At 37.2% G+C, this 22,675-nt stretch overlaps 2 protein-coding genes across 3 annotated transcripts in view; one reads left to right on the top strand and one right to left on the bottom strand.

Moving 5' to 3' along the window:
- Positions 1-22,675, bottom strand: part of LOC134854323 (uncharacterized) — a 348,488-nt gene that overhangs the window by 121,324 nt on the left and 204,489 nt on the right. The gene's annotated exons all lie outside the window — the stretch shown is intronic.
- LOC134854320 (calcium uniporter protein, mitochondrial-like) overlaps positions 1-22,675 on the top strand; it is a 192,449-nt gene that overhangs the window by 143,403 nt on the left and 26,371 nt on the right. Inside the window, exon 1 of one of the 2 annotated variants that reach the window (XM_063870527.1) lies at positions 13,090-13,093. The exons of the other annotated variant lie outside the window; for it this stretch is intronic. The gene's annotated coding sequence lies outside the window, so the exon portion shown is untranslated. Of the gene's footprint in view, positions 1-13,089; positions 13,094-22,675 lie in introns of those variants that run through there. 2 annotated transcript variants of the gene reach the window in all.

Below are 22,675 nucleotides of genomic sequence, written 5' to 3'. Positions count from 1 at the left end.
TAGGTGAAATTTTACTTGATGACTCACTTATCAACCATTGTGAATTGGCATTGTTTGTCCAAAATTGAATTGTCCTTTCTAGTACAATCTAGCAGGGTAGGTTAATTTGTTTTTTCAGTAAATGTACAAAATCATTTCGGTAAGTAGAAACTTAATCTACTTAATGGAGAAAAAGAAAGCTCTCTAAAGTTTAAAAAATGAGTTTTATTTTTCATGTTTCCCAGACGAAAAAAAAAGTTTAAAAAATATACTCAGACCTAGCTTTATCTGCATCAGCTCTTCTAGCGGCCTGTGTTATTTTAAGTCTCAATGAACTAATTTGAGATGCTTTCCTAAATCGCTTGTTATTATCTTTTTTTTAAGTTTTTTTTTGGTTGAACAGTGCGAAAAAAATGTAAAAATTTTTCCAAATACCTATTTTAACGCTCGGAACGGCAAAACTTACTTCTTTGACCCACTTTTCACAATTCATGTTAGTTATTGAGAGTAAAGAACATAGTGAAGACTCTTATTTAGGCCTTTGTGAATTTTTTCAGAACTAAGTTCTAAAATGCTCCAATAACTTTTTGAGTTCAATGAAAATTCATCTGCTGAAAATTAGGTAAATAGCGTTCTCCAAATACGAACGCGGAAATGGCGCAAAACAACGTGAACTACTTCTGTTTTCGGAAGTGGAATTAATTTTTAAGATTACTGCGGAAAAACTATCTATTGATCCAGTTTTCTCAATTTGAAAGAGTTTTTTCAGAAAGCACCATTCATAAAGTGCTCCTTAAATTTGAAGAGCTCTGACGGTATATTTTAAATGTGAAGGATGAATATTTTTCGAAACAAAACAAGGCAGTTTTTTTGTTTCCTTGGGTTCATTACTCTTTTCGAACTCGTGAGATGGCTGTTTTTTTATGGTCCTTGTGCTCTCAAATTAGGTAAATTTGTTTTATGAGTCCCTTAATTACTTTTTTTGGTAACGCTGCTTGAAATTATCCAAGCAATTAAAAAATCAAGACATCAACCATCTTGTTTTAGGAAGTGTCAAACAGATTGGTTTAACAAGTAGTGCTCAGGAGTATCACCAGTTTTTAGCATACAGACCTATGGTTTAGCAGAAGCATGGTTTTCAAAAAATAGTAGTTGCAAAATTTCAAACTTCTTTTGGGAGCAAAATGCTTTTTCAAGAACAACTTCGAATCACAGCGCATTGCTACCTTGTGGTTTCCCTTCTAGAACAGCTAACATAATCTATTCCTGGCCGGCCAACGACAACAGCGTTGTTTATGCTCTAAAACATAAAAGCTGTGAATAAACATAAAATGACTGTTGTTCACACTTGATTTGAATGATTGATCGCTTGTAAATTTACCGCGAAAAAATATCGAAATTACTCGAACAAATTAAATACATCTTAAGACCAGTCAGTCTATTGATCACATCGAAGCTATCACGAAGATACATTTTGGTCCATAGCCGACCAGGACACAAGCCAGTATCAAAATAATATTCAGACGAGCACAGCAATCTTGTGTAATTGCAGCATCATAGAAATATCATACAGCAAAGTAGCTCCTTTGTCTCGTAAGCAGCAGTGGCTGGCCTAACGGCGCTTGAAGCAGTGGCTGGCCTAACGGCTCTAATCGATCATGCTGAGTCGGATATATGATGTTCAAGGATTCCCGAGAGTTTGATGTCCTTTAGTTTGACCAGTGACTTCTACATATGAGCTTTAGAAGGCGAGGAGCTGGAGATAAAACTTGACACAAGACCGAACTGTCATCCAGGACGACAAGAAAACTCGCGGCAAGCAATGCAAATCCCACTGCCCTAGGTCGTAATCGAATTACGGCATCCTTTCCAGAAAGCACTAGCCAAGCCTTGAGTGTTGTCAATAAATTACCGTCAATCCCACTACCTGAATTCGACGGGAGCTACGAGCTATGGTTGTCATTAAACGACCAATTTGAGACAGCCGTCTACAACAACGCGAAGCTGTCCAATGTCCAGCAGTTCTTGTACCTCAAGAGATGCGAGAAGGGGTCTGCAGAGCAACACATCCGAAATCTCCCCACCACTAAGGAGAATTTTCGGATTGTGATGGAGGAGAATGTCATACAACTTAAACTTCTGCATTCCACGTTCAATGAGTTCAACCAATCGATGTTAGCCATGGGTTTGAATGTTGAAAACAATGTGTGGCACAATCTCCCGTCATCAGAGATAGATCCAGAGTCACAGAGGACGTGGGAGCTTCATAATTCAGGGTCAGTATGTCTCATTCCAGAGTTTGCTCAAAATTCAGGATAATCGGATTAGATCTTTGGAGAACATCGCGCGCACTGTGTCCAGACCTCAACGAGAAGTCAAAGAACTCCTTCTTGCTGACAAAAGACGAAGTCCACCACAACTTACGAAGTCCATCGTCGAAGCATGCCAGGAGTATCAACACGTCTACAATTGTCAGAAGTTTCGAGTTGCACATGCGCCAGAAAGGAGTGAAATGGTCAAAAAAACTCCGGCTTTGTTTCAACTGCCTATATAATAGTCATGGAGCAGCAGACTGTCCTCAAGTGTCCAGATGAAAGGAGCGCCAGGGAAATCAACCAACAATGCTTCACGCTAGCCAGGGGATCCCAGTTTTGAAGTGTTCCACCCAGACTTTGCTTGACTCACCTCAGGAATCAGAGATCACTTCTGCCAACTGCACGAGGCTCTAACACGAGCCGGTCGAAAGGTCAAACTACGAGCTTTAGTTGACTCTTGTACCAGAGTCGACGCCATTACAGTGAGTGCATCCAGACGTTTGCAGACGCCAACACGAAATTCAAGCAACCGAGTCCTGGGAACGAGTTAGAAGTCACCCATGAAGATGGTGAGCCAAACATGATCATGCTTCTCCCACTCGATGTCAGACTAGAAGTCAAATGTTTAGTTCTGGTCAGCATCACAACCAGTTTGAATCCAGTGACTAAAATTTTCAGCGCCCCTTGTGCATCATTGCGAAACTTCGACTTGGCAAACCCTCAGTTTAGTTAACCATTGGAAATCGAACTTCTGCTTAGCTAGAGTGTCTTCTCGCGGATCATGGGTACTCGCGACGTCCTCAAGGGACTCCTGGTCTTAACCGAAACCGCTATTGGTTGAATCGTCGGAGGAATTGCTAACGTCGGTGATAAATCCTCCTAGTTGCCATCGGACTGGAAAACGAAAGAGGATCATTCGAAAAGTTCTGAGATTTTGCTATACTTTAAAGAGGAAGACGTTTAGAAAGCATTTATGTCAGTTTTCGGTCCTGAAATGCAAGTATTTGCTATCCAAATGCCTTCACTCCTCATATTCAGCAAAAAATTGATTTGTTAATCGTATTTTTTTTTCTGCTAGCAATAATGAAGAAGACGTTTGGAAAGCAGACATGTTCGTTTCGGGACCTGAAACTACATATCTGCGGCCAAACGTCGTCTCCCATTTTTTCAGCGAAGAAACCATCTAGTTATTAGTTGATTTTTTTTTGCTAAACATGATTGGTGAAGACGTTTAGATAGCATCAATGTTTGTTTCAGGGACTGAAATTCACATATCTGCTGTTTTTTAAACGACTGTCTCATTAGGAAAAAAATCAAATACTTGATAAATTGACTTTGTTTCTTGATATGATAAAAAAACGACGTTGGGAAATCAGATATAAGCGTTTCAGGGTTTAAAACGCCTTTGTATGTGTCGCAACTTTTTTCACCATCAGGTTTAGCGAAAAACTCGCTTTAATGACTTATTGATTTTTCACTAAATATGATGAAAAGCGACGCATAGACCCTTTGAGACCATGAAACGCAAATATATGCTTTCCAAACGTACTCTTTTAGCAAAAAATCATATGACACCCAGAGTAATTTTTCGCTAAAGTTTATAGTGGAAGATATTTAGACATAACATAAGTGCGTTTCAGGGCCTGAAACGCTTAGACTCTTTGAGACCATGGAACGCACATATATGCTTTCCAAACGTACTCTTTTAGCAAAAAGTCAAATGACACCCAGAGTAGTTTTTCGCTAAAGTTTATAGTGAAAGACGTTTACACAGAACACATGAGCGTTTCAAGGCCTGAAACGCAAATATCTGCTGTTTAAACGTCATCTCGCAAAAAATCGATTAATTGATATTTTTTTGTTTTTTTTTCCGCTGAAAAGGATACGGCAGGTGTTTAGAAAACAGATATCTGCGTTTCAGCACGTGCAACTACTTATCTGCGGCCAATACTCTCCCATCTTTTTTGAACAAAAAATTCGTTAGTTGATAGTTTTTTTGCTAAACAGGATGGTTGAAGATGTTTAGACAGCATAAAGATTGTTTCGGGGCTAAAAACGTCTTCCCTCATCATTTTTATCAAAAATTAAATATATCCTCTATAGTAATTTTTCGCTAAAGTTTGTAGCAGAAAAGATTTAGACAGCAACTATGTGCGTTTCAGGGACTAAAACGCACATATCTGCTGCTCAAACGTCTTTATTCATCATTTTCAGCAAAAAATCGATTATCAATTTTTTGTGTTTCTTTTTTAGAGAAAATTAAAGAAAAGATAATGGGAAAGTGTTTACACTCGTTTCAGGGCCTGCAACTACAAATATGCGTCCGAATTTCTACAACCATCTTTTTTAACGAAAAGTTCATTTAATTATTAGTTTGACTGTTTTGTCAAACAAATTATGATGGTAAGTAATTATGATGGAAAACGAGACTTAGACAGAATATATGAGCCTTCGAGGCCCTGAAAGGCACATATATACTTTTTGAACGATTTTACTCATCATATTTAGCAAAAAATCAATGTATCAAATAAAAAGATTTTCGCAAAATTTGAAAGCAGATGATGTTTAGTCGGCTCATCTGTGCAATCAAGGCCTGAAACGCACATACAAATCCGCTGTCTATAGTCTCCCCTCGTTGTACTTAGCAAAAAGATCATTTTGTCAATTAAATGATTTTTTTTTCCGCTAATTACTATGAGAGAAGACTTTAAGACAATATATAAATGCGTTTCATGGCCTGAAACTTGCATATCAGCAAATTTAGCAAAAAAAAATCAGATAAATAATAAGTTGATTTTTTTCACTAAAAATTATAGGGCAAGACATTTATTTGGACAGTGCCTTCTGGTTCCCGAAACCCATATATCTGTAGTAAAAACGTCCTATTTTATCACAGTTTTAGACAAAAAACCTTTCAAATAACTCATTCTTTGCAATATATGATGGGACAAGACAGTTGGCCACTAGATATGTCCGTTTCGGTCCCTGAAACCAATAGATCATCAGGCCCTGAAAACTGCAAATTCGAGGTCCAAACATCTTTAACAAACATATTCAGCAAAAAAATTTACGATTTGTTGATAAATTGATTTTCCTTCCTGAATATAATGGAGAAGGACAATTGGACTGCCATTTTGTGCCTTCAGGCACTGAAGACTACATATCTCCTGTTTAAACTTCCTACATCATCATATTGAGCAAAAAAAAACGATTTGTTGTTAAATTGATTGTTTTTCTCATTATGATGGAGAAAACTTATGGACAGCAGATATGTGCCTTTCAGGCCTTAAAACGCACATATGTGCGACCAAAAATCATCCCTAATCTTATTCCACAGAGGAAATCAAATTTTTGATTTTTTGATTGTCCAACTCAACATGACGGAGAAGACGTTTGGTCAGCAAATTCTGTCGTTTTAGGGTCTGAAACGTAGATATCTGCGTCCAAACATCATCCACTATAAGAAGCAGCAAAAAAACAATTTCTAGGTTTATTAATAAATAATTCTGTTCGCGAAACTTGATGAAAAAATATACTTAGGCAGCACAAACTGGCCAATCAGTTCCCAAAAAATATATGTCCGTCCAAACCTCTTCTGCCATAAAATTTAGCAAAAGAAGTCAATTAAGTGATTTTTTGATTTTTCTAAAAACACATGTTGTTTGGAAAGGACCTGAAACGCATATATCTGCGTTCAAACCACTTTTTACATTATATTAAAAGAAAACATCATTCAGTTGGGCTAAAACCGACATATCCGTTATCGAAACTTGTTCCCAAAAAAGCAAAAAAAAATAGTTATATGAGTTTTTTTGTTTTTCTCTTTAACACAAGGGAGGAAATGTTTACATTATATTAAAAGAAAACATCAATCAGTTGGGCTAAAACCGACATATCCGTTATCGAAACTTGTTCCCAAAAAAGCAAATAAAAATAGTTATATGAGTTTTTTTGTTTTTCTCTTTAACACAACGGAGGAGATGTTTACTTGGCTAACTTGTAGGTTTCAGGGCCTAAAACTCACATATCTGCGTCCAATCCCTTCCTCCGTTTTTTTTTGACAAAAAAATTCTTTGATTGGTAAATTGATTTTTTTTCACAATTTATGATGGGAGAAGACATTTGGACAGACTGTATGTCTTTCACGCCCTTAAAACAAAAAAAAACATAAATTATTTGAGTATTTATTTTTCTCTTTAACATAACGGAGGAGACTTTCGTCAGCTAACTTAAAATTTTCAGGGCGTAAACCTAACATTTCCTCGCCCAAACCTCTTCTGCCATTATATTTGAGGAGAAAACCCTTTAGTTGATAAATTGATTCGTTTTGATTTAATTATTAGGGAAAGACATTTGGACAACACATATTGGCCAATCAGTTCCTAATACAAACCCTGTGCGTCCAAACCTCTTCTCCCATAAAATTTAGAAAGACACTTGGACAGCAGATATAAGCGTTTCAGGGACTGAAGGACACGTAAATGCGTTCAAATTTTTGATAAACAATTTTGTTTGCAAAATACGATGAGGAAAGATATTTAGACAGCATTAGACAGCACATATTGGCCGTTCAGTTCTCAAAACAAATTTTATGCGTCCAAACTCTTCTTCAGAAAACCAAGTAAAAAAATTAATTACTTGATTTTTTTATTTTCTAGAAATACATGATGTTCGGAAAGGACCTGAAGTCCACATATCTGCGTCCAAACCTCTTTCCCCATTATAATAAAAAAAACTGACATTCAGTTGATACACTGATTTTTTTTCTGCTAAACTTGATTGGAAAGACATTTGGACAGCAGATATATGCGTGTCAGGGCTGAAACTGACATATCCGCTGTCAAAACGTCTTCGCCCAAAAAAAAAAGAATCAACTATGTGATATTGTGGTTTTTCTATTTATTATAACGGAGGAGATGTTCACTTAGCTAACTTGGATGTTTAAGGGCCTAAAATTAACAAATCTGCGTCCAAACCTGTGCTTCCATATAATTTGTTAAAATAGTCATTTGATTGATAAATTGACTTGTTTTCACAATACAAGATGAGAGAAGACATTCGGACGGACTATATGTGTCCTTCAAGCCCTAAAACGCACATAACTGCGTCCAAACTTCTTCCCCATAAAAATAAGAGAAAGAAATTAGTTATTTGATGTTTTGGTTTCTCTGATGATAACATATTGGAAGATGTTTGACAGCGATTTTGTGCGTTTTCAAGTCTAATAACCCTTTTGTCGATGAGGATGCTAGGGACGCATACTTTGACTTGGAAGACTTGTGGGTATAGCAAGTGGGAGAAATGAGGTTGATAACCTCAGAACAACTGCATTTAGGCGTAATATTGAAGGAACGAATGGTCTAAACTTCGGTTCTAAAATCAAAAACATAACTGAATTTCGTGTGTGGTTCGTGGGATGGTTAATTAAAAACCAGCTTAAGGACGATGTGGCAGCTCATGAAACTTTCTTGGTGCCTAAATCTGAAGGCAGGTCTAATATCGGACGTCAATGCAGACATCGAACTGGAACCTGATGACGATGAGAGCTTTCACAATATAGCCGTAATCCATCACTTGTTATCTTTGAAAGTAGCAAAAAAATGCCACCCACGGAGCCATCTGATGGAAATTTTCCAAGTTATTTGACGAAGAAAAGCCAGGCCACCACTTGTGGACTGGAAGGGCATGTTGTGGGACTAGCCACTGCTTATAAATCTTGAAAGAACAGCATTGCCAATTAGCAAAGTTATATGGGAGGTTGAGCATTTCCGATTTGAGTGAAAAAAATTAATTGCAGATTGCCACGGAGCGACTAAGCTGAACTTGATAGCCCAGATGGAACAGAAGACATGGGGCTGGCGAGAAGCTCTTGAAAATGAAACGGACCTGAAAGAATACGAAGGATATCACAAGTCCACTGGCTCAAAGTATTTGGTTAGATCCAATTCTGCACCATACTCTAACAGCAAGTATCCCACGCACATGGTGGTAGTTGACGCAAGAACGCAGTGCAGGCTGATCGTTCAACTCATTTCAGTGATTAATTGGATGCGACTGGCCAAGATGTCTGAGAGATCATATGAAGTATTAACGAAGAATTTTCGGGCGATTCCAGAAATAGCTAGAGACGAATTGAGAGACAAAGTGAGAGAAAAGTTCAGGAATTCAGGAAGATGAGTGAAGAAAACTTAAGTGACTTCCAGAAGAAGAAGGTGAGGGCAGAATTGGCGACCGATTTCCCAACAATCGACGAAAGGGACAAAACGCATCAAGTGATCATGGTTGAACCGTTGCTAGAGGCCTTAGGATACCGGACCTGGAGAAACATTTTGAGAATCATGATGGGTAGTACCCCTTGTCACTGCCTGGCGCAGACGTTCTGGTACCCCTGAGCGAGCAATCTTAGTATTTTTCTGGAACTCGGAAAATGTTATCCACCGGGCTTCCTGACCCAGTCCGTATCGATACTAGTGATCAGCGCTATGATAGCCGTGAGATGCCTGGAGGCCAATGTTGGGACGAACGACCACGTAATGGCAATTACGACCGCCGAGCAATTGGGCAAAGTGAGTCTCAGTAGAAAGTTTGATTCATTCATGACCACTTGCACCAAACACTAAGAATACCAAAAGTGATTGAAAGAAAATGAGCAAGACAAAGATTGATGCCTTGGTTCCGTGCAGTTATGACGACGTGAAAATTTGAACGCGCAAAGCGTCATGAGCCAAGGATTGCAATAACCTACCAATCCTTCAAGTTAGAATTAGGACCGAGTGTCTGTAGGACTTCTTTTTGACTCATAGAAACGCTGTCACCACAGCTGTGATGCGTGTTGCTGGAATGTCTTGTACGTCAAAAAACGAGAGAAATGAGGTTTTATGATTTGACCTGGAGCAAAACGTAAACCTGTGTTAAACAATATTTTCTGGCGGAACCGGGAGCAGAAGATGAACGTAGACCTCCTACACTGTTATAAGAAGAGTTTTTCAGAAAGAGAGTTGGGGCACGGGCCGAAATTCTGTCGATAAATTGCAAAAAGTACCTGAAAACAGTGAGATAAAAGGAAACGACGAAATGCAAGAAGATGAAGCCATGGAGCGCATAATGAAATTTGCGATACTTTTGCGACACTCCTGGACGAGATATGCCATGATGTTGAAACAGAGCCAAAACTTCAGTCGTTGGAAGGCGAAAGCTTTCACAATAAAACAACCACTACTGATGATGAGGCTGGACTTGACATCAAGGCAAATGGACTCTGTGGAGGCTGATTCAACTGAACATTTTTCGATGAAAAAATTTTCAAACCCAACCAAAATCCTGCCTTAAAACTATATCCAACTTCTACAAATATCATGAGAGTGTCAAAACATTAAAATACCAACAAAAAATTCTGAATGTGGAACACAGCAGCTTGGCTCGACTAATTTTTTCGTGTACTAGAGGACCAGCACAACAACAATCACTGTCGCATGACGGAAGGGCTCATTTTAATTGACCTTTTAGTTTCAAGTCAAAGCATTAAAAAGAACGCAAAGCTATCTCATCCTCTCTTTTCAAGCAGGGCATACGAGTCGAGTACCGAGTACTCGGGCTGAGTTCGAGTAGTTGCTGTTTCGAGTTCGAGTATTATATGCTTAATTTCGAGTTTCCGAGTTCCTGTTTTTGAAAGTGACGAGTATTTTTTTGAGTATTTTCAAGTATTGAATCATATCCGAGCATTGCCTTTAATTCTTAGCTCATTTCGAAATTATTTTAATTTTTCGACTATTATTTTTATTTTACTTTTATAAGAAATTACAATTTTTAAGAAATATTTTTATGATTCATTTTAAGGGAAAGAAATGTCAGATTCTGAAGCGGACGGGGAAATACAAGTGGAAATACCAAAATAGAGTGGAAGAAGGAGACTAGAGTATGTGAACAGATTCAAATCGAAGTTAAGACCATGTGTTCATTGTAAAGTCGAGATCAAAGCAACAAACGGCAACACAACATCACATAAAAGTCATTTGAAGTCCTGCAAAAAAGTGCTCCTGTGGGGTCGATGCAGCCTCCTATAACAACGGCGTTTGTGTCTGCAAAGCGCACGGAAAAAAAGAGAAGGGTATACGTCATGCTGCCCAATTCGTGTATGTGTCCAATATGCCATTGAATAAGGTTGTGAACAATCCAATTTTCAAAAAGACATGGCCAATGCCATGAAAATTGTGAAAAAAACTACTCTTAAACGCACAATCTATGAGAAATCGAACTATTCAGAAAAAGATTTCAAGATGGCTCTATCAAAAAGTAAAAATTTTTATCAGCAAGACTACCCAGAAATTATGTTTCGAAGATTCGACTCAAATACCGTTGACTGCATACAAAACGCTTACCACCGAAAACTATTTTTTATGCGTAATGACAAGCTAAAAATTAATCTCAAAGACGGCAATTTTATTGCACAACTACTGAATTCAAAACCCATGGAGCAATAGAAATTGATTGTATACGATATTAGACTTTCCAAAAATCTGCAAATAAATTACTACCAATAAAAAACGCGTTTAGTGACTTAATAACAATCGATTAGAATTTGGTAAATTTCCGAAATTACAAATTTGCAAGACTACGCTATGTCTTTGACACAAATCGATGAAAATAGTTTACCCGCACACTTTGAACGAAACCAAAAATCGAAACAGCGCAACAATAGAAAAATCAAAAAACAATTTTTTTCGATTAAAAAGTGAAAATGAATGCAAAAAGGAATTAATCAATGTTAATGCGAGAAAACGCCAGGTCCGTGTGGTCTATCGGCATGGGCTCTGATAGAAGGTTGCAATGAAATATGTCATCACTTGGTCTTTTTTAGAAATGAAAACATAAAACACAAAAGGTTTTTGAAAACTCAAAAAATCACTTGTTACTCCAATCTATAGAAAGGATGACCCAGATTTAGCAGAAAACCACAGACGTTAATCAATAGCAGCCACATTATCAAAAGTACTCGAAAATCTGTTGCATAAAAAATAAATGAATATATTGTGAGCAATAATTTATTAAGCAAACACAATAAGGTTATAGACTATTATGCTCTACTATGGATGGAAAAATATACAATAGGTTCTTTACGAGGTGCTCTTTACAAGGTGTTCAAATTTACAAGGTGTTTTTTAAAGTACAGTCTTCAAACCTTCAGTTTTCAACCTCTAACTGTATGATTTAAGCAAACAGTTACCCGATAATTTCAAAGTATTGTATAATGCAGATGATACCATAGGTTTGTGCAATCATCAATGTATAATAATTTCGCTCTTCACCATCATCAGTATTCTTGTCAGAAACTTTTTTTTTGCAAGAACTTACCTAAAACTAAATACTGACAAAACTGAGCTGATAGTTTTCAGCCAGAAGCAAAACAGTTTTGATCAAAATAAATGCAGTAAACAACTAAATGATAAAATGATTGTATATATATAAAAACCATGAGTAAATTTTCTAGAAACCATTCTTGATCAATATCCTACATTCAAGGGCGAAGAAAACATTTTTTTTGAAAAAATGCTTCTTGAATTAAATTATAACAATCGATAGAAAAATCTCTACCAATCAAGACCCAAATATTATGAGGCCTTAGTGAATGATCATCTACACCGCCATCAAAAAACCAAACCGAACTAACAAATTTAACAGTATCACTCTAATGCTGGCGAGCTGTGCCGTTAAAATCTGCTAAAATAGAAAAAAAAATTCATTTTCCGTCTGATCTAACACTGTCTCACAAAAAACTACCGGTATCAATGTTTCTCGATTGGAAAATAGCATGTTTTTTTCTGAAGAATGAAACAATATTCTACTAGCATATAGGAGATTCAATTCCGAAACCAGTTGCATTGAAGAGAACAAAAAAACCAAAAAGTTATGTTTTCCGGAACAATTTAACAATCGTTACATAGAAAAGTGTTTTTCAGTAGTGCAGCATTGAAATAGTATCAAATTCAAGACAGCAGTCTTATTTCAAATAGCAAATGTTCATGTTTCAAAGTTATAAAAGTTAAATTTGAAAAGTTTTCTTTTATATTTTTAAGGAAGATCCTTCAGTAGCAACATATGGAAAGGTCTTTTGAAAGCAATACAAGTTAATATAATTTATAATGATGTATATTTGGTTGACATCCTCAACATATTGATTTTGTTCATTTATAATGCGTTTTGTAAAAACTCATCAAAATGAAGCACACTGGCAAAGTTTTATAATCTCCTTTAGCAAAACATTTATTTGTTTCTTCTAGTAATTTCTTGGAGAATGTTATAAAACCTAGTAAACTTCTTCTCACTTCTGGCCAACTTATGACCAACTGGCACTAAGACCACATCAGGATTTGTTATGTGAGTACTACTGTGCCCATTGTTGTGACGGCCGCAAGGAATCAAAGTCACTTAACTCAAAGCAACAAAAAGAACACAAAGCTAGATCAATCTCTCCGTTGAAGCCACCTCGGCAGTGCCACCAACAGTTTTCTCGCCTCTGTACAGTCTCATCTTGTCCGCCCTTCTTTTTGGTTGCTACTGCTTGGTGTTTGAACGGAGCTTTGGTAACAGAGCTGACAGGTTGTCTTGGTGTTCACAAAGAATTCCCTAAAGATTTTAGCTCCAGTTGAATGTCTTGATCTAGTGCCTGATACTCGTTCACCAGCTCAGGCTCCGTGCATATTTTACTGTTTGAAACCAGAAACCATCGTTATAGGTATGGCTAGAATATCGAGCTATCCGAATATCTGGAGTACCGTTTCTGTGCCAGAGCCTTATTAAATTTTTCTGAAACTTTCGACTCAGCTGAACATAAGTTTCGTATTCTTAAATTAAGTAGTCTGAGTTTCTCAGCATCGGTTTTTGAGATTATCTATAAACTCATCAATAACAGGCACAAAATGACTTTAGTAATTAACACAATACCGGACAGAATATCGCTCCATCAAGGTGTTCTTTGAGGCCCAGTCTTCAAATCTTTAGTCTGCAACCTCCAATTGTATGATATAAGCAAAGAATTGCCCGATATTTGCAATGTAGTGCTTTATGCAGAAAAAAACATAATGAAAACAGTTTTCTGCAATCATCAAAATATTATTTTTGCTCTTCCTATCATCAAGATTCTTGTCAGAAACTTTTTTGTTGCAAAAGCTTACCTAGAACTAAATACTGACAAAATTGAGTTGATAGTTTTTAGCAAAAAAAGCAGTATTGATCAAAACAAACACAATATACAACTAGACAATAAAATGATTGTGGATTAAGTAAATCTGAGATTATAGTTTATTTTTGATGTATATTTAATTGACATCCTCAGTATTTGGTTTTGTTCGTTTATAATTCATTTTGTAAAAACTCATCAACATGACGCACACTATCAAAGTGATTCAGTCTCTATAAGCAAAATAACTATTTTTTTCTCTTATTTCTTGGAGAATGTTCAAAAACTGGTAAACTTCTTCTTCCTTCATATGACCGACTGGCGCAAAGCCCATAGCAGGATCAGATATGGGAGTACTATTGTGCTCTTTGTTGTACAGGTCGCAAGGAATCAAATTCACTTAACTCAGAGTAACAAAAAGAACGCAAAACTACAACGTGCTCCAGGTGATCTTAACAGTCTTCGCGCAATACTGGACAACCTCGATCTGCACGGAAAGGCTTTCGGACACAATGTAAAAAGTCCATAAAAGTATTCAAAGGCACAAATTTTACAATCGTAGACGGTTTTAGAGTCCTTGATTTGGTTAAAAAACCACCATCAGCATGCAATAAAAACTTGGAAAGTGAAATTGAAAAGACAATCACCCTAACTGAAAAGCTTTCTAAAGTAGCTAAAACATCACCCTAAAATGCATACTCCTGCTACACATAGGGAGTTGAAAACAAATTAAGCTTTCTAACCGAAGCATATAAGAAAAAGGATGAATTTGCGAAAAATGTGAGCAGCAGCTGTTTCCTTGTGTTACTGGTAAAAATCATATAACCGATGAAGATCGCAGTCTTTTTGCACTACCACTAGGAATGGGAGGATTAGACTTCCTCAGTATTAATGACTTTTCCAGAATTTATGAGTGGTCATGAGCCATTTGTGATCCGTTAGAAAACAGTGATCCAGAAATAGCTGGAAGAGAACAAACTCTGATAAATAGAAGCATCAAAACTGAGAAACAGAACATGACACTCTCAAAAATTAAGGAAAATTGCTCATCAGGCAAAACTGACAATAAATTTAGTGCCACAGAAAGGAGCAACGAAATGGCTAAGCGTGCTACCCTTATAAAATACCATTTTTTCCCATGTGGATAAACTTTCACACTGACCCACTCTCTACACTGTACAAAAGGTGGATACACTCACCCAAGACATAATGAAATTCGCGCTACCTTTGCGACACTCCTGGACGAAGTATGCCATGATGTTGAAACAGAGCCAAAACTTCAGTCGTTGGAAGGCGAAGCTTTCACAACAAAACAACCACTACTGATGATGACGCTCGACTTGACATCAAGGCAAACGAACTCTGTGGAGGCTGATTCAGCTGAACCTTTTTCGATGAAAATTTTTTTAAACCCCATGCAAAATCCTGCCTTAAAACTATATCCAGCTTCTACAAATATCATGAGAGTGTCAAAACATTAAAATGGCAACAACGAATTCTGAATGTGGAACACAGCAGCTTGGCTCGACTAATTTTTTCGTGCACTAGAGAAGCAGCACCAGGCTCTACAAAAACCGTCCAGAAACTAGCACATTAACTGAGCGAAAAACGGAATGAATCATACTCGGACACAAAAAACTTTATTAGAACAAAATTAAGTTTTGCACTTCTGAGGAGATCAATTCTCTGCCTTAGGGTGTGCAAAAAACTTAAAAATACCTTCAACTTAGACAATTCTATCTGTGCTATAAGCGAGGAGAGTAGATTTTAATTTATAATTCTCTGGATGCATTAAAATTGACTTGATTTATTAATAAAATTTTGCCGATCTATTTATATCGCGTTGGTACGGCCCTATCCAACCTGTGCACGTACTGTCGCATGACGGAAGGGCTCATTTTAATTAACCTTTTAGTTTCAATTCAAAGCATTAAAAAGAACGCAAAGCTAGCTCATCCTCTCTTTTCAAGCAGGGCATACGAGTCAAGTACCGAGTACTCGGGCTTAGTTCGAGTAGTTGCCATTTCGCGTTCGAGTATTATATGCTTAATTTCGAGTTTCCGAGTTCAAGTATTTGAAAGTGACGAGTATTTTTAGAGACCGCACCACAACATCACTTAAAAGTCATTTAAAGTCCTGCAAAAAAGCGCTCCTGTGGGTTCGATGCAGCCTTCCATAACAACGGCGTTTGTGTCTGAAAACCGAACGGAAAAAAAAGAGAAGAGTATACGCCATGCTGCCCAATTCGTGTATGTGTCCAATTTGCCATTAAATAAGGTTGTGATCAATCCGATTTTCAAAAAAACATGGCGCCTGCTTGGATACACTGTAACGCGTGACAAGGTTATCACCTTAATGAATACTGAATTTAATGCTCTTGTTGAACAAATTTGCGTAACTTTATCGAATAGACCAACTTCTGATTTGCCCGTATTGGTTTTTGACAAGTGGACAGCCATAGGTAACGCCGAGTACATTGGCGTTTATTTGTATGCAATGGAAGGCAAAGGCTTGTTCTGACTTAGATTAATCCCCTTCAATACGCCTTGTGGACATGAATGAATCCAGCGCCTTCTTGCCATGTTTAGCGCTTCCTTTGAAGACATTGCCACCATGGTTACGGATTGCGGGTCCGATGTTAAAACAGTTGCACAGGTGGCACGCACAATCCATATGACATGCCTAGCACACCTTAATATTTTGATAGCCAAGAAATTCGTCCACCAGACTGAGCCTGAAGAAGATGAAGCTGATGGCAATAATCCATCCGATTCTGAATTTGAAGAAGAATGTGTGCTAAGAAAGTTCAACAATGTGTAAAGCAAGTTCACAGAATTGAGAAAAAATATTGGTTTCTTCGACACACAGCAACCACCGAAAAAACGCTCAACTTTTCGCAGGGCAACAATTTCTGGCTCTTATCAAAGGAAAGCCTACTCGCAGGAATAGTATTTTGGAGATGCTGTCGCGATTCAACAATCTGAGATTGTATTTACCTGCGGTTGTTCCTCGGGATGTGTCCGATTTTCCCTGGACGATATTAGAACGCCTGGTAAAAATTTAAAAGCATCTAGAGAAGTCACGTTGGAGATCCAAAATAATCATCTAACGCAGAGACAGTCGTAATGGTTATTGACTACCTAAAGAACCTATCAGAGCAAAAAACGGCGCACCATAATCTGATTTCATCCGTTTTGGAAAAACACATCGATGACAATGATGTGATAGAGGCCTGATTCACAACAATGGTCCGTTTTAACGTTTGGTAAAAACAAAAACCATGGCATCTAGGGAAAACAAGCAACGATCAGCGATCAGAGGCATCATCATCACACCTTCAAGAACCAGCAGATGAACAAAACTATGACGCCACAATGTCTACTCCCTTAACATTTGCGGCATTCAAGAGACAGTCAAAGTCAACTGATGCATTTTTTGCTAAGAATGTTGCTAAGAATCTGAAGTCAGGGAGAATTGACACAGAACGACCGTTCTCATACGGGCGATTGAGTAGGAATCACTTGCAGACCCGTTTGGCGCTGAGAACCCACGATCCAAACGTCTTTCTACGCAAGAACAGTGCCTCTGTATTACAAATACTTTGTGTTATGCGTTTCTCCAAAATAATTTTCATGTTAAAATTGTTTTCATCAAGATCTACGAAAAATGCAGCTTAAAAGTTAACCTAGGAAAATGTCATTTTTGATTTCAGCATAAAAAATTACACCTTAGAACCAAAAGAAGAGATAAAGGATGAATGTTATTTACATTCGAGTATTTGAAAGGCGAGTTCGAGTACTTTGGAAAAGTTTGTTAGTTTTCAACCTCCGACTGTATGATATAAGCAAAAAAAGTACCCGATATTTGCAATGTAGTGCATTATGCAGACGATAACATAGTTTTCTGTAATCATCAAAATATTATTTTGCTCTTCCCATCATCAGGATTCTTGTCAGAAACTTTTTCTCTGTTGCAAAGGCTTACCGAGAACTAAATACTGACAAAACTAAGCTGATGTCTTTTATCAAAAAAACAGTATTGATCAAAACAAACACAATAAACAACTAGACGATAAAATGATTGTGGATATAGGAAACTTACAGTTATATATTTTATTTTTGATGTATATTTGATTGACATTCTCAGTATTTCGATTTTGTTCATTTATATTTCATTTTGTAAAAACTTATCAACATGACGCACACTAGCAAAGTGATTTAATCTCTATAAGCAAATTAATTATTTGTTTTTTTTTGTGATTTCTTGGAGAATGCTCAAAACCTGGTAAGCTTCTTCTTCTTTCATATGACCGACTGGCCCAAAGCCCCTAGCAAGATTAAATATGGGAGTACTAATGTACTCTTTTACTGTGCTCTTAGTGATCTGCGATCTGCAACCCCGTATACAAAGGTTAGCGCTACTGAGCAGCTTGAAGCTTGTCTTAGATCTTATATAGTTTTTTGTTTTTGCGTAGTTTTCATGACATTTTTCACCAAAATTTTCAACTATGCGCTGCATTGTCCGAGTAGCTGCTGATGCGGCACCAGAAATGCAGCCAAAAATGTGCGGGCAGAAGCTGCTCTGTTCGACATGTGAAACTCTCTGTTGGTATTATGAGTATTTTGGTGTCGTGGTACTTATAGGCGTCTTTCAGTAGTCTTTGTGAAGTTTTTTCGTGCGGGTTGAAGACTTTGACATCAAGGAAGGTTCGACTAAATATTGAGCCCCATAATCCATTTGATTTTACATCTAGTCGACTGTCTTCATGAGTTGTGGTTGAATTGCTGACACAGCTCTCGCCTTGCAACGACTGGAGTTCCGGCTCGATTTTAACATCAAAGCAAATCTCGCTCATGAGAATGGCAAAGGTATCTCTGTTTTCGTTATGCCGCCTCATCTGGTTGTACTCAGCCTTTGCACAGTGAAGGGTGTGGGTAAGGTCAAAAGATTGACCACATGCACATGTGAGTGGAATGTTGGTTGGTTCCCATCCATATCTGAGATAAATTCCATCCTGGAATTCGGCTTTATTTAGGTTAAGATGATATCTGCTAAGAGGCAGTGCATTTAACCAGTTTGAGGCTCCTTTTTCGGAGGCGAGCTGAAGTGCGTACTTTTCATTTTTGCTCAAGTTGTTCAAAATGCTAGTTCTCTTTTGGTTTGTTCTTTCAGTTTTAAGTGTTTAAATTTTTGTATGGATGTTTTTTTGCCCAGATACAGCTGTTAATGGGTCGCATGTGTTTAAGAATGACGATGTTTTAATTGACCGTTCTAAAAAATTCTCATACTCAGAAGGTAATTTGATATTTAGACCACCCATTTTCAGTGGCAAAGAAGCGATGTATCTAAGTTGATGGCTAATATTATCTTTACAATTTAGTTTGAATTGAGATTTTCCTGCATTTTCTTCTCGCAGGCCTGCATTTTTTCTGTGGTATTGGGGGTAGTTCTAGCTGAACAGGATAATTTTTCTTGTATCTCTTTGGTGATACAGGAGTACACGTTTTGTGGTGATGTTTTCGCGATCTTGGAAAGTTTTTTCAGTATTTTTGTTATGTTCTACCAATGCAAATTCAAACATAAACAGCAGAAATTTAACTTACAAGACAATGAACTTAATGTTTGATGATTTTTTTCTACCTGTTTTCTTGAAGATCCTTCAATGGCAATCTATGGAATAACAACATGGAAACAATTTAATGTTTATTTGATGTTAAATTTCTAATCATTTTTTAAACCATTTTGTAAATAAAAGAAGTTTTTGCTGAAAAGTAAATTTCAAACGTTTTTGCAACTATGTGCATTGTCAGGATTTCTACAATAAACTAATCTAAATGACGATAAAACATCATTTTACTAATGTTATTTACAATATCTCACATACAATTTGGTTCTAAACCATCAGGTTAAAAAATTAGCGAATCACGGTTGACCTCTGAATTACTATTAAGATTTAAAAAAATTTTAACCTCTAAAAATAATTAAACAATTTTAAATTAATTTGTCTGGAAGTTTCTGAGTCATACTTTCAATTTAGACATGTACCTTTTAAATAAAAAACCAAAAATATTTTGGGACTTAATTTTCAGTGTTAACTCCCTGCTCCTAAACTCATCGCGCGTGTTCAAGCCCGGTTTCTCTTTCCTGATATGTATTGCCGCGTGTGTTAACAATTTTGTTTCGTTGTTTGACCAATTTATAATTTCGCAACTAAGATCGGCGCTATTTCCTTCAAGTTGCCAATGCTGAAGGTGGAGGCCTACCGGTGAGTCTGCTTTCTTATGTTCCTCAAATCTAGTGGTCAAATGTCGAACAGTTTGTCCGGCATAGGTGGAATTTCATCCACTACATGACAGTTTATAAACCACTCTTGACTTGAGGTCATTAATAAATGCTGAACTCAGTGATGGTAAACATGATTCCAGTTTTCTTGTGGTGAAAACCACTTGAACGTTGGCTAATTTTCGTTACCGGTTGGCAAAATATTGGCTCTGGTTACCTCTATATTGCACCATCAGCATTGGGGGCCTCACATCCTTTGGTGATTGATCTGACAAACACCCCTCACTATCCAGTGGCTTACTCGTAATGGTTATTGACTACCTAAAGAACCTATCAGAGCAAAAAACGGCGTACCATAATCCGATTTCATCCGTTTTGGAAAACCACGTTGATGGCAAGGATGTGATAAGAGGCCTGATTTACAACGATGGTCCGTTTTAACGTTTGGTAAGAACAAAAATCTTGGCATCTAGGGAGGACGAGCAACGACCAGAGGCACCATCATCACACAGTCAAGAACCAGCAGATTAGCAAAACTATGACGCCACAATGTCTACTCCCTTGACATTTGCGGCATTCAAGAGACAGTCAAAGTCAACTGTTGCAGTTATCGTTAAGAATGTCGTTAAGAATCTGAAGCCAGGGAGATTTGACCCAGAACGACCGTTCTCCTACGGGCGACTGAGTAGGAATCACTTGCAGACCCGTATGTCGCTGAGAACCCACGATCAAAACGTCTTTCTACGCAAGAACAGTGCCTCTGTATTATAAATACTTTGTGTTATGCGTTTCTCCAAAATAATTTTCATGTTAAAATTGTTTTCAGCTTAAAAGTTAACCTAGGAAAATGTCAATTTTGTTTTCAGCATAAAAAATTACACCTTAGAACCAAGAGAAGAGATAAAGGACGAATAATATTTACATTCGAGTATTTGAAAGGCGAGTTCGAGTACTTTGGAAAAGTTTATCGTTTTCAACCTCCGACTGTATGATATAAGCAAAAAATTACCCGATTTTTGCAATGTAGTGCATTATGCAGACGATAACTTAGTTTTCTGCATTGATCAGTATATTTTTTTGCTCTTCCCATCATCAAGATTCTTGTCAGAAACTTTTCCTCTGTTGCAAAAGCTTACCTAGAACTAAACACTGACAAAACTGAGCCGATAGTTTTTTTTTATCAAAAAGCAGTATTGATCAAAACAAACACAATAAACAACTAGACGATAAAATGATTGTGGATATAGAAAATCTACGAATATAGTTTAATTTTGATGTATATTTGGTTGACATTCTCAGTTTTTTGATTTTGTTCAATTATAATTCATTTTGTAATAACACATCAACATGAAGCACACTAGCAAAATGATTCAATCTCTCTAAGCAAATTAATTCTTTGTTTTTTTTTGTAATTTTTTGGAGAATGCTCAAAACCTGGTAAGCTTCTTCTTCTTTCATATGACCGACTGGCCCAAAGCCCATAGCAAGATTAGATATGAGAATACTACTGTACTCTTTTACTGTGCTCTTACTGATCTACGATCTGCAACCCCGTATAAAAAGGATAGCGCTCCTGAGCAGCTTGAAGCTTGTCTTAGATCTTATATAGTTTATTGTTTCTGCGTAGTTTTCATCACTTTTTTCACTAAATTTTTCAGCTATGCGCTGCATTGTCCGAGTATCTGCTGGTGCGGCACCAGAAGTGCAGCCAAAAATGTGCGGGCAGAAGCTGCTCTTTTCGACTTATGAAACTCTCTGTTGGTATTATGAGTATTTTGGTGTCGTGGTACTTATAGCGTCTTTCAGTAGTCTTCGTGAAGTTTTTGCGTGCGGGTTGAAGACTTTGACATCAAAGAAGGTTCGACTAAACCTTGAGCCCCATAATCCATTTGATTTTACATCTAGTCGACTGTCTTCTTGAGTTGTGGTTGAATTGCTGACACAGCTCTCGCCTTGCAACGACTGAAGTTCCGGTTCGATTTTAACATCAAAGCAAACCTCGCTCATGAGAATGGCAAAGGTATCTCTGCTTTCGTTATGCCGCCTCATCTGGATGTACTCAGCCTTTGCACAGTGAAGTGTGTGGGTAAGGTCGAAAGATTGACCATATGTACATGTGAGTGGAATGTTGGTTGGTTCCCATCCATATCTGAGATAAATTCCATCCCGGAATTCGGCTTTATTCAGGTTAAGATGATAACTGCTAAGAGGCAGTGCATTTAACCAGTTTGAGGCTCCTTTTTCGGAGGCGAGCTCAAGTGCGTATTTTTCATTTTCGCTCAAGTTGTTCAAAATGTTAGTTCTCTTTTGGTTTGTTCTTTCAGTTTTAAGTGTTTAAATTTTTGTATGGATGTTTTTTTGCCCAGATACAGCTGCTAATGGGTCGTATGTGTTTAAGAATGACGATGTTTTAATTGACCATTCTAAAAAATTCTCATACTCAGAAGGTAGTTTGATATTTAGACCACCCATTTTCAGTGGCAAAGAAGCGATGTCTCTAAGTTGATGGCTAATATTATCTTTACAATTTAGTTTGAATTGAGATTTTCCTGCATTTTCTTCTCGCTAGCCTGCATTTTTTCTGTGGCATGCGGGGTAGTTCTAGCTGAAACGGATAATTTTTCTTTTATGTCTTTGGTGATACAGGAGTACACGTTTTGTGGTGATGTTTTCGCGATCTTGGAAAGTTTTTTAAGTAATCTTGTCATGTTCTAAATCTGCAAATTCAAACATAAACAGCAGCAGTTTGACTTACAAGACAATGAAATTTATGTTTCACGAAACTTTTCTATCCCTTTTTCGTGAAGATCCTTCAATGGCAACCTATGGAAAAACAACATGGAAACAATTTAATGTTTATTGATGTTAAATTTCTAACCATTTTAAAAATCATTTTGTAAAAAAAAGAAACTTTTGCTGAAAA

The sequence above is a fragment of the Symsagittifera roscoffensis genome, chromosome 9 (assembly GCF_963678635.1).
Source record: "Symsagittifera roscoffensis chromosome 9, txSymRosc1.1, whole genome shotgun sequence".
NCBI classification, from domain to species: Eukaryota; Metazoa; Xenacoelomorpha; order Acoela; family Convolutidae; genus Symsagittifera; species Symsagittifera roscoffensis.
This window is presented reverse-complemented; position numbering and strand designations above follow the sequence as displayed.